At 32.4% G+C, this 15,432-nt stretch overlaps 1 long non-coding RNA gene across 1 annotated transcript; it reads left to right on the top strand.

The window, feature by feature from the left end:
• The first annotated feature begins 7,684 nt into the window (after positions 1–7,684).
• Positions 7,685–10,878, top strand: LOC150105589 (uncharacterized). The gene is made up of 3 exons (XR_016548499.1): positions 7,685–7,782; positions 10,138–10,232; positions 10,569–10,878. It is a non-coding gene; the product is annotated as an uncharacterized LOC150105589 (long non-coding RNA).
• Positions 10,879–15,432: the final 4,554 nt, after the last annotated feature.

Genomic DNA, 15,432 nt, shown 5'->3' with positions numbered 1-15,432 from the left:
ACTCGTATATTAATGAATGACATCGAACAGATTAACTTTCAATCTCGTCTGCAGCTTAATTCGAAACTTAGATATAATGAACACTTTTCTACATTAAATTCCAAACTCGTGAAAAATATTAGTTTTGCTAGTCTTAAAAATTGCAATTTTAGGAAAGAAAATTAATGCAAATGAACAAAAGAAAAATAAATAAATTTACAATCTTCTGAAATGAAATTCTTTAAGTTGTTACGTGGGAGCGACTCCGTAATTCAGCCTGTATTAGCGATGACCTTTGACTGGAAAGACATAGGTTCGAATCCTGTCCAAGACGCCTTTATATATATAAAATTCAGATGAAGGTGAATTAACGTCCAGAAACTTGAAACGTGATTTACTGATACATTGCACTGGCCTTAATTGCTTCTGCCCAATTCAAAAATTGGAAGAGTAGATTTCAATTACAGCTGAAGCAACCACGGCGGGCTAGCGTATTACGTCGGCTAACTGCGCATGTTCTATTGACATGTTTTGAAGCTGAGTTTCCGAAAAGCAAAACCCTAACAGTGAACCCTATAAAAGCAAAACTGGAAGAATCACGGGGAGAGAACGTCTGACATGTTTTTCTTCGTGAGCGGTGGCGCACCCAAGGGGGGGAGGAGGACAAGGGGGATCTCCCCCCCCCCAAAAAAAAAGAAAAAGGACAAAAACACTAGAAAAATTTCCAAAAATCTTTTCCTAATTAAAGTTCATTTTTTTAAATTTATTTATGTTGTGTCGTGTCTTCTATTTCTATACTACTTATGAATTAGCGATCAGAGAATGAGGGGGGGGGGTACCCTATAGCTCTCCGGAATCACGGCCGCTGTGAACACAAGGCGAACGAAGTAGTGCTCTGGTGGACACGGGTTTCATGTATTGGCGATCATTGCAGATGCTCAGTCATAAGTCGTATGCAATGTGTAGTATCTTTTCTCAAATCGTCTACTCAACGTGTGCCTCTGCTCGTGAGTGTATATAATTTACAATGGAGTGTGTTTCTCATGTGTGAGTTTGTAATATAACTATTCATCAAGTATGTAGTTCCGAATGAATAATTTTTGTCATATTTCACTTAACATACTTAACTATTTTTTAAATATGATTGTTTACGTTGCCCATATACGGTGGTAATGTACTTTAGTTGGATCAGCTAACTATAGTACATTACCTCGTGAATGGGCTCAAAATTTAAAAAAAAGTTATTGATAAGAGTAAACAAAAATGCTTACTAATAACGGTTAATATTTTTTTAGTTATTCTTTCTGGATTACTTCTTATTATTTTGGCTGCAATCGGTGTTTATAGTATTACAGAAGCGCCTATCGTAATCTTCGGAGCAATATTAGGACCTGTTCTGAGAGTCTTTACTTTAGGGATGGTTACAACAAGAACCAATGAAATTGTGAGAATATACGCATTTGTTTCAGAGACTATTTTTTAATTATCAAATATAAATAAATTATAAATCATACAGAATTCTAGACCTTTTAATCTATATAATGTAAGAACTAATATGAATTGAAAGTTCCTAAATTACAATCTTTGCGTATCCATCACGAGATTAACATCGAGTCACTTTTGCCTTCGGTGTTTATTTTATGCAACTCATTTAAAAATGTTTGAATTACGAGGAAGTTTTTTTTTGTTTGTTTCTAATAACATCTGCATCTTTCTATGTAATTGAAAATATTTCGATACGGAAATAAGAAAATTGCAACCATCTTCGCGCTGCACTTTGTATGATAGCTTAAGAAGAGCGGAAGACATCCGTCAAACAGCATTTGAAAGGAGACCGAATAAAAATGTTCAAACAAATGCGGTTACCAATCACTCTAATATTAACAATCTTCAATTATTTTTTGTGTGTGAATTTAATGAAGTCTTAGAAGCAAATATATCGTGACTTTCACTATAACAACATGATTTTGAAAACATTTTAATTGCGTTACTTCCATAAACCCTTATTGCATCAAAAAGTGTTTATTGCATGAAGGCAAGATGCGAGTGCTGGCAAAGTAAATTGGTTTCCAATATGAAAGAGAAAAAAAATACTATTTTGACTTATCATAGGCTTTTATTTTAATTACTGACTTACATTTTAATGCGTTCTCTTTTATAGTTTGCGCTTACGGGACTAGGCCTTCTGAGTGTCGTTTGGATAGGACTCGGGTCATGTCTATCACAGTATTATTATCCTCCATTACCTAAGCCTGCTTCTGATCCGCAGCATTCTACAACCGAACCGGTTCGATATCCGAATGTGATAACAGACGCTTTTCTTGTAGCTACGGGAACAGACCAAATACATAACAGGTACGATTGCATTTTTTTTAAATTTCCTTTTTTTTTAAAGTGTTTTGGAAGCTCCTTATATGGGTTATAATAGAGCACTTTGTTTATTATAAAATGTACATACATTTATTTTGAAGCCTTGTAGTTCTGTGGAAAAATCTAAAATTTAAACTGACTTAAGAAAAGAACTTCTGTTTTTGAGATTCGTGCTTCAGATTTCAATATAAATTAATCAGAATAATAATTCATTATTGACAACCGTAAGTGTCAATAATGAATCTAGCGGAGTTAGGTTTTATGTATAATTTGACGAAGGCATACATCAGCTGTTTAGTTTGTATGATTTTATCGAAAAAAAATTAAAAACGAAAAGTAAAGAAACAAATAAAGAAAAAAGTACATAAAGCGGATAAATTATTATTATTATTATTATTATTATTATTATTAATTTAACATGAATTATTACTTGCCGTGATCCTACTACCTCTATGGATGCAAAATGGCTTTTGCATCCATAGAGCTAGGCAGTCCGAAGTAAGGCGATTCTAAGTTCGATTGTAGTCGCCGACCACTCTTCATCCACTTCGTGAGTTTGATCTCTGGCACGGTAAGCCGTTTTTTCCCCTTGCGGACACTCGAAATTTTAATCCCGTAGCTGAAGAATATCGACCATAGAATTCACTATTTAAAGCAATAATATAAGGTGTTATGACTAGCGACCATGAGATGGCGCGGGTGTCGTCCTTACTCTCTTCCCTGGATGACAATGAAAATCACTGATAGTCTTGGATCAGCTAGCTGTGATTGGCTAAGGGTGGAACTTGGTTGCTTCCTTCAGTTTCAAGAGTTAATTAGGGCTAAATGGCCTCGCTTACTCCCCCTTGGGAAATAAAAAGGATTTATTATTATCATTATTTGCTGATTTCTTAACGGAGAATGAAAGTGTTCTGCAGTGACTGCAAAATGTCGTTTAATAAAGCCATGATTAAAATTGAAAAAGATGAAAGGTCTTTCAATTGCCTCACCAAAATCTCTGCACTGCCTGTTCTAAAAGCCACGTGTCTTTTGGTTGAAAAGACTTCGGTTCGAGTTCCAACTAGAGAATAAGGTGCATTTAAAATTCTTTTGAATCAAGGTTGAGTTCGTGGTGTCATAAGGATGATGGATTTTTTTTTTCTCTTGGAAAACTTGGTAGTTTCTTTGCAAAACGGGAAAAGATCGGAAAATACATGCAATTGACAGACATATTACATCAGCTGTTTATGATATCTGAAGGACGCCTGATGTAGATGATTTTTATCTCCAGGTGTGTTCTCCTTTTTTTTTTTTTTTCATGTGAGTTCTTGCGAATGGCTTTAAACCTATAGTACATTAGTCTTCTAAGCTGGGAGTCTCGCACCAGGCCCAATAAATCGTTTATAACCTAAAGATATTCACAAATATCCACGGCCTCAGTTGGATTCAAACCTACGCTAGCATATCTATCCACTCGGTGAAAAATCGGCATAAAATCGGTGAACAAATCGATATAAAATGATTAGCACGGAGTGTCTTGAAAAAAATATTTTTAAAAAAACAATAAATATAAATTGCAGTTTCCAATGAAGACGTAAGGATGTTTACTGTAATTCATTTTCTGTAATTTTTCTCTCGTACTTCATACTGCTTTTCGCTTTACTGTGATTTCAAAATGTAATGTGATTAAAAAAAAATCCCTGAAAGCTTATTTACTAAATAAAAAATAAAATTTGCACTTTACATTTCTATATTCATTTAGTATTAGTACACTGTATATTTTAATTCATCTATTTCAATTTTTTTTTTTAAATGTTTTGAGTTATTAGATTTTTTTTTTTTTTATGCTTACGAGATTTCACAACTTCGAATATTCACGCAAAGCATTACCGAAATTAAATGAAAGATTCGAATATTCATCTTTTCTGTCTCTTTTTTTTTTCTCTCATTACGCTGAGAAAATATTAACAGGGCAGAATTGAATAAATGTATTTTGATAAGCTGATTTAAAAATGAAAAAGTACAAACTTGTTTTGCAAGCATGCATTGCATGAATTAAAAAACACTCTATTTAACTTCTGTATTGTTGTTCATCACAATCTAAAAATCACTAGGAGATGAACCGAACTCCTTTAGCTAGAAATGTGATCAGTTTGCCCTGTTTCAGCGCCATCAGAGTAGAATTTACATTTCTAGTACCAATAGGCACTATTTTTCGGCTAGTATTTTCCCATTTAAAAATATAACTACACATTATTTTGACATAATTTTCAATCAAACTTATCCTTTCGACATTTATTATGCATTTTAAAAAAATAATCACAAATTTAAAAATATTTAAATTGTTTGTGGAAATGGCCTTTTTTACACAGTGCTAGATCGCCCAAAGAAAGACCGTTATAAGCTTTGATTCTAGTTGCGAACTAGAAAAAACTTTCTTTAGTCCTTTTCAGTCTGTTCTAGAGCTGGTCAATTTTAGGCTCAGGCAAAGGAATTTTGGAAACAACAGTTTTTAATTCTTTATTTGAAGAAATCGACCTTAGAACTTACTTTCAAACATAAATATATACCTGTTAGCATTTTTGGACCACTAGACGGCAACAGTTGCCTGTCGTGCTCTCTGCCTGGAAAGCTTTGATTCATTGATAGCCTTGAGTTCAGCTATCACCCAAGGTAAAGACTGGCTGTTATCATATTAAACCTCCAAAAAAACAAGGTGCTAAAAGAGCTCTGCCTACTGCCTTTGGGAATAAAACGCGTAATGGATTGAGTTTGTTTATTTATTTTAAATAAAATCTATTTAGAAAACATTTAAAATTCTTAATTTACATTTAAAACTATAAAACTGTGATTTTAAATACATTATTTAAAACAAAACTTGAGATGTTCGACGAATTCAAATTTGCTTACTCTGAATATATGAAAATCCATCATTTGAGTCTATATTTTATCATTTAGCATGAAAAAACTGCATGCAGTGCGTATGTGTATCATATTAGTAATAGTAGTCATTATTATTTACCTTTCCTCAGTGTAACGAAAAACATCAGCAACTATTGTTCCACCTTAGGCCGAGAGTAAGAGAGGTAGTTAAAGGCCCTCTATTTAACCTCTGTTGTTACTTTTCTAAGATTCCTAGAAAGGGAAATGAATGTAAGTAAACATATATGTTTCCGATAACAGTGATATTTCTTACACACCCTTAAAACAGAATGTACTGACAACATAAATGGAGTAATGTAAAAAATATAAAAGCTTCCTAACCGGTTTCATCTTATTCCACTGCAATAACTGTTCGCCAACAATGTATAGAACAGTGTTCTAGATGAGCAAAGGAATTGAAAGCCTTCGTATCACAAGGATGACAGGCGTTGGACTTCGGTGAAGCCAGTGATAAGTTTTATCCGGTTAAGAGAATGTCTTTCAATTATCAGCTGTCTCTGCTGATAACTGGAAAGCTTCAAGTTGAGAAAATACTATCCTATTAAAGCTTTCAGTACACAGTATATTTATGGCCACTTCGGTAATACTCTGTTTTACAAAAACAACCAGGACGAAACTTTTTTCAAGCAGCTTCGTGTCTTCAATAAGCACACACGCCCAAAAGTTTCATTCTTGGTGTATAGTATACAGGTTCCACATTTAAATAATGATTCGTCAAACTACAATAATAATGCATGACAGTTTTCGTAGATGAGATTTATTTATTGCCCCGAATTTCATTTGTATACTTTATTTTCTATAGATATAATTGTTTATCAGAAATGATAATCATGATGTTTGATCAAAAATAGGATAACATATAAAATAAAATTTAAAATTTAATAATTTAATTAATTATCAGAAACATATTTAAAAATTTTAGAATCAGATTTATTAATTCTAAAATTTTAAATACACCAATTGTTAAATAGTTTACATAAACATGACATCTAAGTTAGTTAAGAACGTTTGAAAGTTCTGTAATCCTATGCTAAGAATTATAATATAAAATTATATATATAAAATTATATATGTTGGGTGGATAAAATATATGTTGAGCATTCTGACTTTTCTTAGTTATTGCATTTAATAGAAGTAATGAAATGAGAACGGATTCAATAATAACAACAAAAAACAACTGACTTAATTTCGCCATTTACATTTTTATCCCATCTTAAGAGAAAATATTATAATAAGTGCAGGGTAATTTTGTCTTACTGGAGTTCCGAAGTATGTTGTTAAGGAGAACGGTACGTACTATAATTTGGTGGATAATTATTCATTTTTATATGGAAATTTTCTTCTACTTACGCATTTCCAACATAACGCTGGGACAAAATCGTTTTCATAAAATCAAGGCGGGTTTATTTGTTATGGAAGGTGATCTGCGGCGATCATAAATCAATATCAGGTGGTTCTTTGCAAGTAAAGTACTAAGAAAAATGGAGGAATCAATATAAGAATCCTAGACACGCATGAGCTAATTTAATACCCAATACTTCAAATGATCATCAGTTTGAGCTAGCGTTAAGTCTTCTAGCCGTCCCTCGTCCAAAGAGAAAATAATTCAGAACCTATTTTTAAAATAAAATTTTGTAAGTTCGTTTTTTTTTTTTTTTAGATTCCCGATCAATGTTACATTCTTCAGGGAAAAAAAAAGTATTGATATGTAAAGACCTTCTAAAACTGTATAGCGTTTTAGTCTTCCTGATGAGTCCCAATTTGACGAAACGATACATTGCCCATATGATTATACTCAGTGCAAATCCAATACACATCTAAAGCTCTGCAGTGATAGGTAAGTGCCCCTCCCTTTAAGTTGATGATAATAATACTTCGCTAGCACGCAACTTTGTCAAAAACCGTTGACGGGTGTCTGCTCAATTTCTATAAGTAGTAATTCACTGACAGCGAGTTCTTTTTACAATTAGGTAGGTGGAGTGAATACAAACATGTAGCATGCAATCTAGAAAATCTTCTTAGGTTTTTGTGTCATCAATGACAAGCCCTCAAACGAAGTATTAAATCTAGAAAACTAGACGGGGGTGGTAAATTCCCTTCTATTCGATTTTTTTTATCTCACAAACGTCATTTCTCTAGCAAATGGAATTACTTCACTCTCTCTCTCTCTCTCTCTCTCTCTCTCTCTCTCTCTCTCTCTATCATAAACTATTAAGAAATATTAATAATAAATCAAATAAGAAAAAAACATAATTACTCTAGTGAAATGACATTTTAAAAATTGTGGTTACCATTAGGGTTAGCTGCCTAGATTCGGAACATTAATTTTTATCAGACATTGTGAAGAATTACTACGCTAAATTGCTTTTCTTTTATTTAATATATTTATTTCTTTTTTGTTTAATTTTTCAGTCATATTTTTATTCTGTACAAGATCTCATATGTGTGGCTCCCTGTAATTGGATTTACAATAACTGTGGTCTTTGGATACCTACTTAGTTTTTTTCCCATGTAAGTACGATGCAGAAGTTGAAAAACAACTTTTGTATATTCCATTGCTATTTTATGTGTTTTTATTTACATTCCAGACGAATGGAGCAAAATTACAATTGTTTCCGGTGCATTTTTAGAAAATGTAGACGACAACAAATGAAAATAAATGAAAAAAAAACAACAACATTTTAATGAGATTAATGGGGTGCACATTTTGCCCCTAATAAAAGAGCATGGCTGGAAATACCACATTAATTAGTAAGCAAACGAAGCAATGGGAATGAGCCATATGAAAAACCTTCAGCATTGGAGGATTTTTTTAAAAAAAAAAATGCTGTAGACGTGCTAAGCGGGTGTTTGGTAACAATTATTTACTGTAGAATCAATACTAGTAACAATTATAAAATTTCAAGTACTAGTGGGAAATTTACGGCGGCCAATACTATTAAAATATTTTGTTTTGATTCTTTTAATTCAGATAAGATGAGAGTAATGTTTTGGTTTTATTCAAGTAAAGAGTCTGGGTTCGGTTATTCGTTTTTCGATAATAATTTATCGGCGTATGGAAATGACTTGTTCCTCTTACTGCTTTGCATGTATGCAATGAAAAACATGAGTTTACGAGACTGAAAAAACCCTGCTATCTCCATATGAGACTCATACCTTCATTTGGAAAAGCCCTGATAAAGATTCTTCGCAACTTACACAGGACTCGAACCTAGGTCTGTCCAATCGAAGGATATCCACACTGGACTAGATGTTGTATATGAAGAAAAAATAAATAAAATATATCTTGGCAGGAATGTTACCAATTTCATGGCCATGTATAAATATTCTGAAAGGGAAAATATTGTATCGTTTTTGAATTTACTTATTTAGAGGATCCAACGCAACTTCTCGAGAATTTACAGATTAAAAATAAAGTAAGACGTCCTCATTTGTCATTGATTCTTCGTAAAGTGTGAATTTAATGATGATTTAAAGAAAGTGAGGGTCGTCTTAGCGAGGAACACAGTATGCAATGCCCTGTTTGTAAAATGGAGTTTTGGGTGTTCGTGGGGGTAGCAGTGTGATATTAATGATCACGTCAAATCCAACAAGCATCAGAGGACTCTAAATGATCAGCTCGAGCCAAGTATTTACGCCTTCTTTCTCTTTTTTTTTTCTAAGAGAAGAAATAGGTTAAGATGGTTCTCTTTTAGCAATAAAATAAAGTCTTTTCGTTTCGCAGAGTCATACACAACAACAACAACTTTAAACTTACAGATCTCAATAAGAAAGAACAAACTGAATGCGAAGGAAAGCCAGAGTTACAACGAGAATCAATTCTAAAGGCGGTATTACATTCACAGTTTATACGAGAGTCAAATATTATAAATTCCCTTTAAAATATTCACCAGCTGAAAATGATAATATTAATTAAAATGCAATTTATTAGGTTAGATTAATTTAAAATGTAAATAAAGTGCAGAGTTTTTCAATTTAAAATTTAATATTATTCCTTATAAGGACTGGCTTAAAGGGGCGATGCAAGAATGCTTTTCATCTTCACCGTTATCTGTAGAGGACAGTGTAGGGATAAGGCGTTATTGAGCTATTAAAGCTCTGATCATGGCAGGAGGGTAACAGCAATAGCTGAGCCTCAGTTAGAACTTCATTAGCTACAGCATTGCCATCCATTACCCTTTAAGAGTATTATTATTAATCACCGCATCTCAGGTCCGATCCGTGATCCGAAATTGTGTCAGTCCTTATAGTCCTTATATAAGGACTGGATTAAAGGGGCGAAGCAAGAATGCTTTTCATCTTCCCCGTTATCTGTAGAGGACAATGTAGGGATAAGGTGTTATTGAGCTATTGCTATTAAAGCTCTGATCATGGCAGGAGGGTAACAGCAATAGCCAAGCCTCAGTTAGAACTTCATTGGCTACAGCACTGCCATCCATTACCCTCCAAGGGTCTAAGCTTATAGAAGTCACTATATAAAAAATAAAAATATTCGCATATTAATGGTGTCTTGGCCATCTGATTTTTTTTTCTACATATACAATAAAGGCTACTTTACTGTTTTCATTCCGTTCGGAATACTATGATTGATTGATAACTCTTTTTATACTGATTTACTGAAACCCTCCCCCAGTCCCCCCATTGGAATGGTTGGGAACATCAAAAGAACAAAGGCATGAAACACATGTGGTAAAATAACAGCAATGCCATCTATCGGAACAAGTTCAAACTTATCTTATTTTTCGTAGGAATAAAATAAAATTCGGAATAAATAAATCCACTTTTGGCTTTCAATTAAGTTATGAATTTTAATTTCATCTTTGTGAAAATGCCACTGTAATAAATCTTTGTTTGTTGATTTATTAGATAAGCCAAACAGACATGTAGATACGGAACTTTTAAGCCCTATTGTTAGGAAGCTGCATACGAAATTTGACTCGGAGTGCCAAGACTTAAGTGAGGTAAGAAGGCATTTCAAATAGCGAAAATTTTAAGGATAAAAAAAAAATTATGTTTCTTAAAAAAAGATTTGTTGAGAATTCATTATCATTAGTATAAATTTACTGTACTTTTTTGCCTCATTTATTTTCGTTTTCTATTCTAGTAGCTTATAGCGATGTAATCATTTCATTATAATTGGAGCTCATCAGTTTCACTTTTAGAAATAAAAATGGATTACTCAATGATTTTTTTTTATATATGTTTAAAGTTTTTATACAGTAAGAAGATTACAGGGAATTAAAATGCCCACTTCCGATGTACAGTTAATTTAAATTGATTAGCATTATTTCTTTCAGAATCCTTGTTGCGACGAATGTGGCTATAGGAGTCTGTTTCACAGAACTAAAGACCAAGATGATAATGTGAAAGTTGAAGAAATAACATTAGAAGCTTGCAGTGATCATCCAGAAGATATAGAAGACACCACCGAGGTTCAGATAGAAGAAGAGCATGCAATCCAAAACTAACACCAGAAAACGACCAAACCTCAAGTAACGATGAAATTGAAGGCATTGCTCAACTAGAGATAGAAAAATAGAAAGAAAAGTACCTCTCCACCCCCTAAAAAACGATGTAGAAATTAATACATCAGACCAAGTTATAATATTAGTCATACGACAAGAAAACTAGATCCAAGTTGTACTTAAGCCTAACGAAAATAATAAACAACTTAGAATCTTTCTCTCATCGTTACCACACTATTATTATCATTACACGCATGCCATCTACCATTAATTATGGCCTTGCAAAGCTCATGTGGACCCCCAGAGTATATAAGTAAAATTTCCCAAGACATGTACAAAACCGCTCTCTTAAAGTTAGTAATTAGCAACGTTAATAGACCTACAAACACAAATGTATGACCAGAATATTATCTTCATTACGGTTTAGATACTAACTCGTATTCTAAGAATTCTAAGCATCTTGTTGACATCATTAAGTCTCGTAAACTAAACCCTAGATGAACATTGTGGAGACGTTTTGACATGATCATTATTCACATAGCTGATGACGTAACAGACGTCTAATGTCCCGTAAGAGAAGTTAGTGAAATCTTGAATTTTTCCTTCGGACGTAAATAAATAATAATAGTTTGTTGTCTTTTTTTTTTTTTTTCTAGTACGTTTGAAAAACCTACATAAATATAGACAGTCGTTTGTTTTAACAGTAACTTTATTTTTCTTTTCTACAGGAAAATTCAATTATAGCATTACTGTTATTCGAACAAATCAGTCAATCTATGTGTAAAATTATCACTTCCTGATTTTTTTATTTTTATTTTTTTATTTATTTTTTTTTTTTTGCCTACGTCATTGAAACAATGGAATGTCATCCATTCCAAAAGCAGGCACACGCGACTCGCGTAGAGAGGCATTTATTCACAGCTCCAAAACAAAATATTGAAAGACAAGCTAGGCATATATTGATGTGAACGATCAAGTTAGATTTGGTAAAATCTATTTCAAACTTAAGTTCCGATGTAACTATGGAAGCATTTGACATTTGTACTGTTTTATATCAAGCGACTGTAGGTTACGAGGAAAAGAAAAAAAAAAAAACAGTTCAGTTGTAAAAATATAGGAAACAAAAATACATCGGAACAAAGGTGAATGAATGACACCAAAGTTTTCCTACTTACAGACCATAAGAATTCACAGTGAAAAATCAGACTGAGTTTAAAAACTGACCGAAACTTTTTTCTTTTTTTTTTTATAATTTGTTTCTCCTTTGAATTATGGTTGAAAGTTACATAGGGACAGTTTCGTATTTTATAGACGACTTTGTAAGACAGCAAGCTAGAATATTTCAAACATTGCACACGTTTCTTACATGTTTGCCACCTTCTGGACCCCTACCAATTGTTAAATGCATTAAGACCAGCTATGAAAGTCATGGGCGAGAATGGTAAGCCATCTTTACACTATTTATATATTCTTTATCATTGTTCGTAAGCAGCTAATGAATTTTAGCGAATGCAAGAAAAAAAATCTTATTAAATAGTCGTATAATAACCCAACTTAATCAATCTGTGTTCTTTACTGTCGTGATTATTTCACTCCAATCGCCAGTTAAATTCTCTCTTAAAATTACAAAACTCTACAAACTAATTAACAGTTTTGGAAAGAAAATTAAAAAAAAAATTAAATAAATCAGATCTGCGACCAGTAGAAGAGACTTAAGAGGCTGTTGGTTAGCTCTTTCCTAATAAGTTAAGCTCTTTCCTAAGAGAATGTTTATTCATGTCGGCGATGGAATCTAACGGGACAAAAAAAACACGAAGGCGACTACAACAATTTTGTGTTAATCCTCGAGGTCTTACTTAAGGATATGCTGGTTTTAAATTGACTTTTTTTTCGCCTCCCATTTGCTTATAAGATGTTTGTATGAAAAGTAAACTGGCACAGATTTTTCTACGATCGACCATTTATTTTATAAATAACCATTTTTGAAGCTACAGTAATTAGCTGAGCAAGATTCTCTTTGAAATGAGTACCGTCCTGGAGATATTAATCGATGATTGCATTCTCCTTCTCTCCAAACAGTTTTCTTTGACAAGAAGTAATTTGGAGTGTTAGAAAAGGTTAATATATTGTTTATGATACAAAATGTTTATTTATTTATTTACTTTTTTTTTTTAATTAGGAAAAATTATTATAAGTTTGATTAGTTATGTCTGGTAGTCGAACTGATTTGATGAGTTAATTTGCATTGTAAATTATATTTATTTATTATATTTATTTACCAAGAAATTTATTTATTATTTATTATATTTATTTACCAAGAAATTAAATTCGCATTTAATTTTTCTACGCAAGTGATAACAGCCAGGTTAAGTTATTCCCATCAAGTAGGGAATCACAGTCCAAGGTCCTTTATTCCTTATAAGGACTGGCTTAAAGGGGCAAAGCAAGAATGCTTTTCATCTTCCCCGTTATCTGTAGAGAACAGTGTAAGGATAAGGTGTTATTGAGCTATGTAAGGATAAGGTGTTATTGAGCTATGTAAGGATAAGGTGTTATTGAGCTATATAAAGCTCTGATCATGGCAGGAGTGTAACAGCAATAGCCGAGCCTCGGTTAGAACTTCATTGGCTACAGCATTGCCATCCATTACCGTCTACATTCTTAAAGTTCTTAAAAGAACTGGGCGATGGACTGAGTCCTTGACTCTTTATCCCGTCATATGAATGAAGAAAATCTGTGTGGATGGGGTGTTATTGAGCTAAAAGCTCTAGTCATGGCTGGGTAACGGCAATAGCAGAGCTTCAGTTAAAACTTCATTGGCATTGCCATTTGTTACCCTGGAAGTCCTAAAAAGGACTATATACCTACCGGGTCTACATTCTCACCTGTGCAGAATTCATATACTTTCTATATAAAAATAGTAAAAAAGTGTATTAACTTATTATTAAAATACTCTTAAATGAAGGTTACTGTAGATATTTTATTAAATGAAAGCAAATTATATTTGACAAATTAACTTATACTTTGGTAAACAAAAATTAAAAAATTATATAATTTAGTTTGTAATCAAGTGAAAACTTTTCAACTATCTTTGATTGGTATTGGTTATAACAATTTAAAAACTGTGTGGACAAAGAAAACAAACACGATTTGTAGCGTCAAGCAAAGTTTTGGCAAATTGCCAAGTTCCATATGAACTTCATTTCCATTTTTAATTGAGAAAAAAAAACAAGTTATTGTCTTTCTTTTCAATCGGCTACATACAAAATGGAAGAAATCCGGTACAGAATGTACATATTCGCTTATGATTTCCTCAGAGTGAAATATACTCAGAGGGAGTAGAATTTATTCGAAAGTCACGTAACGTTCTGATAGAAACATTCCTTTTTCCACTCTCTTTTAATTATTTCACTGACGGATGTGGGGGGGGGGAGGGTAGGAAAACACTCCTGCAAAAGCGAATACCTTTGCAGGAGTATTCCCCTTGCGACAAAACGGGAAGGAAGTAACACAAATGTTTCATATAAGATCTGTAATGATGCCCTGGAACCGTTGCAATCGATGAACAACTCAAGAAACATACTCTCATCCACTTTAATATTTGGAAAAGTTTCGAAAATTGAACACACCAAGTGGAAACTCTTAAAATATACAGTAATATATTCCAGGACTCCTGTTAACTCCATTTGACTTTAAAATGTTCGTGTATACACGAAGTAGGTCGCCCGTTGTGTAGCAACGATGGGTATTTTGTATTACATAAGCGCTCTTTGTAGATAGGACCTGAGGAGCACGAAGAGGATGCTTTTTCTCATTGTAACCGGATTTTAAAAAAGTGAGGACATCTAAACAATAGTTAAGGCTTGAATTCCGTTGCTTTTATGCGATACTAGGGTTTTAAGTGTTATTTTTTCCTTTTTTTATTGGAAAATATCAATCTTATATTTTTTTCTGGGTTTAATGGGAAATTACTGACTTTATTTTTCTAGAAAATGTTATTATTTGAATAATAATATTTCCCAGAAGTCTCTTTTATATATATAAAAAGTTTTCATTGAGTCCAGAATGGAAGTGATATCGTGTTACTATTTTTGTAAGCTTTATTAATCCAAATTACTTTATTTTTATTAGAAATAATAATGTAACTTATATTTTATTTAAACTTTTTATTTTAAAATTAAATAATTTTAAGCATATTTTTAAATTTATAAAAAATTAAAAAGACACCTTTAATATTTTTTTTCATATCAATATTACAAGTGTACATTTTCACGCAATATTATATATTATACAACTTATATACAACATACAACATGAAATACAAATACATATTGTATGGAAGCTGATATAATTTGCTGTCCGAGTTTATTGAATCAAATTGCAAGTTAAGAACATTGTCACAAGGCGCCATCTCGCGTGGAAAAGAAAGAAATCACGCTAGAGAGATACCGATTTTTTTTTTTTTTCCAAAGTTAAATTCTGTTAAAAATTAAAAATTTTTATTATTATATTATATAAATATATAATAAAAATAATAATTAAATGATAGAATACCATTACTTTTACGGCTACTAGAGCCTGTTTTTGTTTAGGAGTGTCCCTTATTTTAAATACATTGGCTTTTTTACTTAAGAAAAATTTTAGGGCATTATAAGTGTATTTTAAAGGAAAATATAGCAGAATAATTGAGGAAGAA

The sequence above is a fragment of the Typopeltis vanoorti genome, chromosome 6, assembly GCF_054136105.1.
Source record: "Typopeltis vanoorti isolate ZY-2024b chromosome 6, IOZ_Tvanoo_1.0, whole genome shotgun sequence".
Taxonomy (NCBI): Eukaryota; Metazoa; Arthropoda; class Arachnida; order Uropygi; family Thelyphonidae; genus Typopeltis; species Typopeltis vanoorti.
The sequence above is the reverse complement of the archived record's forward strand: the minus strand, read 5'-3'. Positions and strand labels throughout refer to the sequence as shown.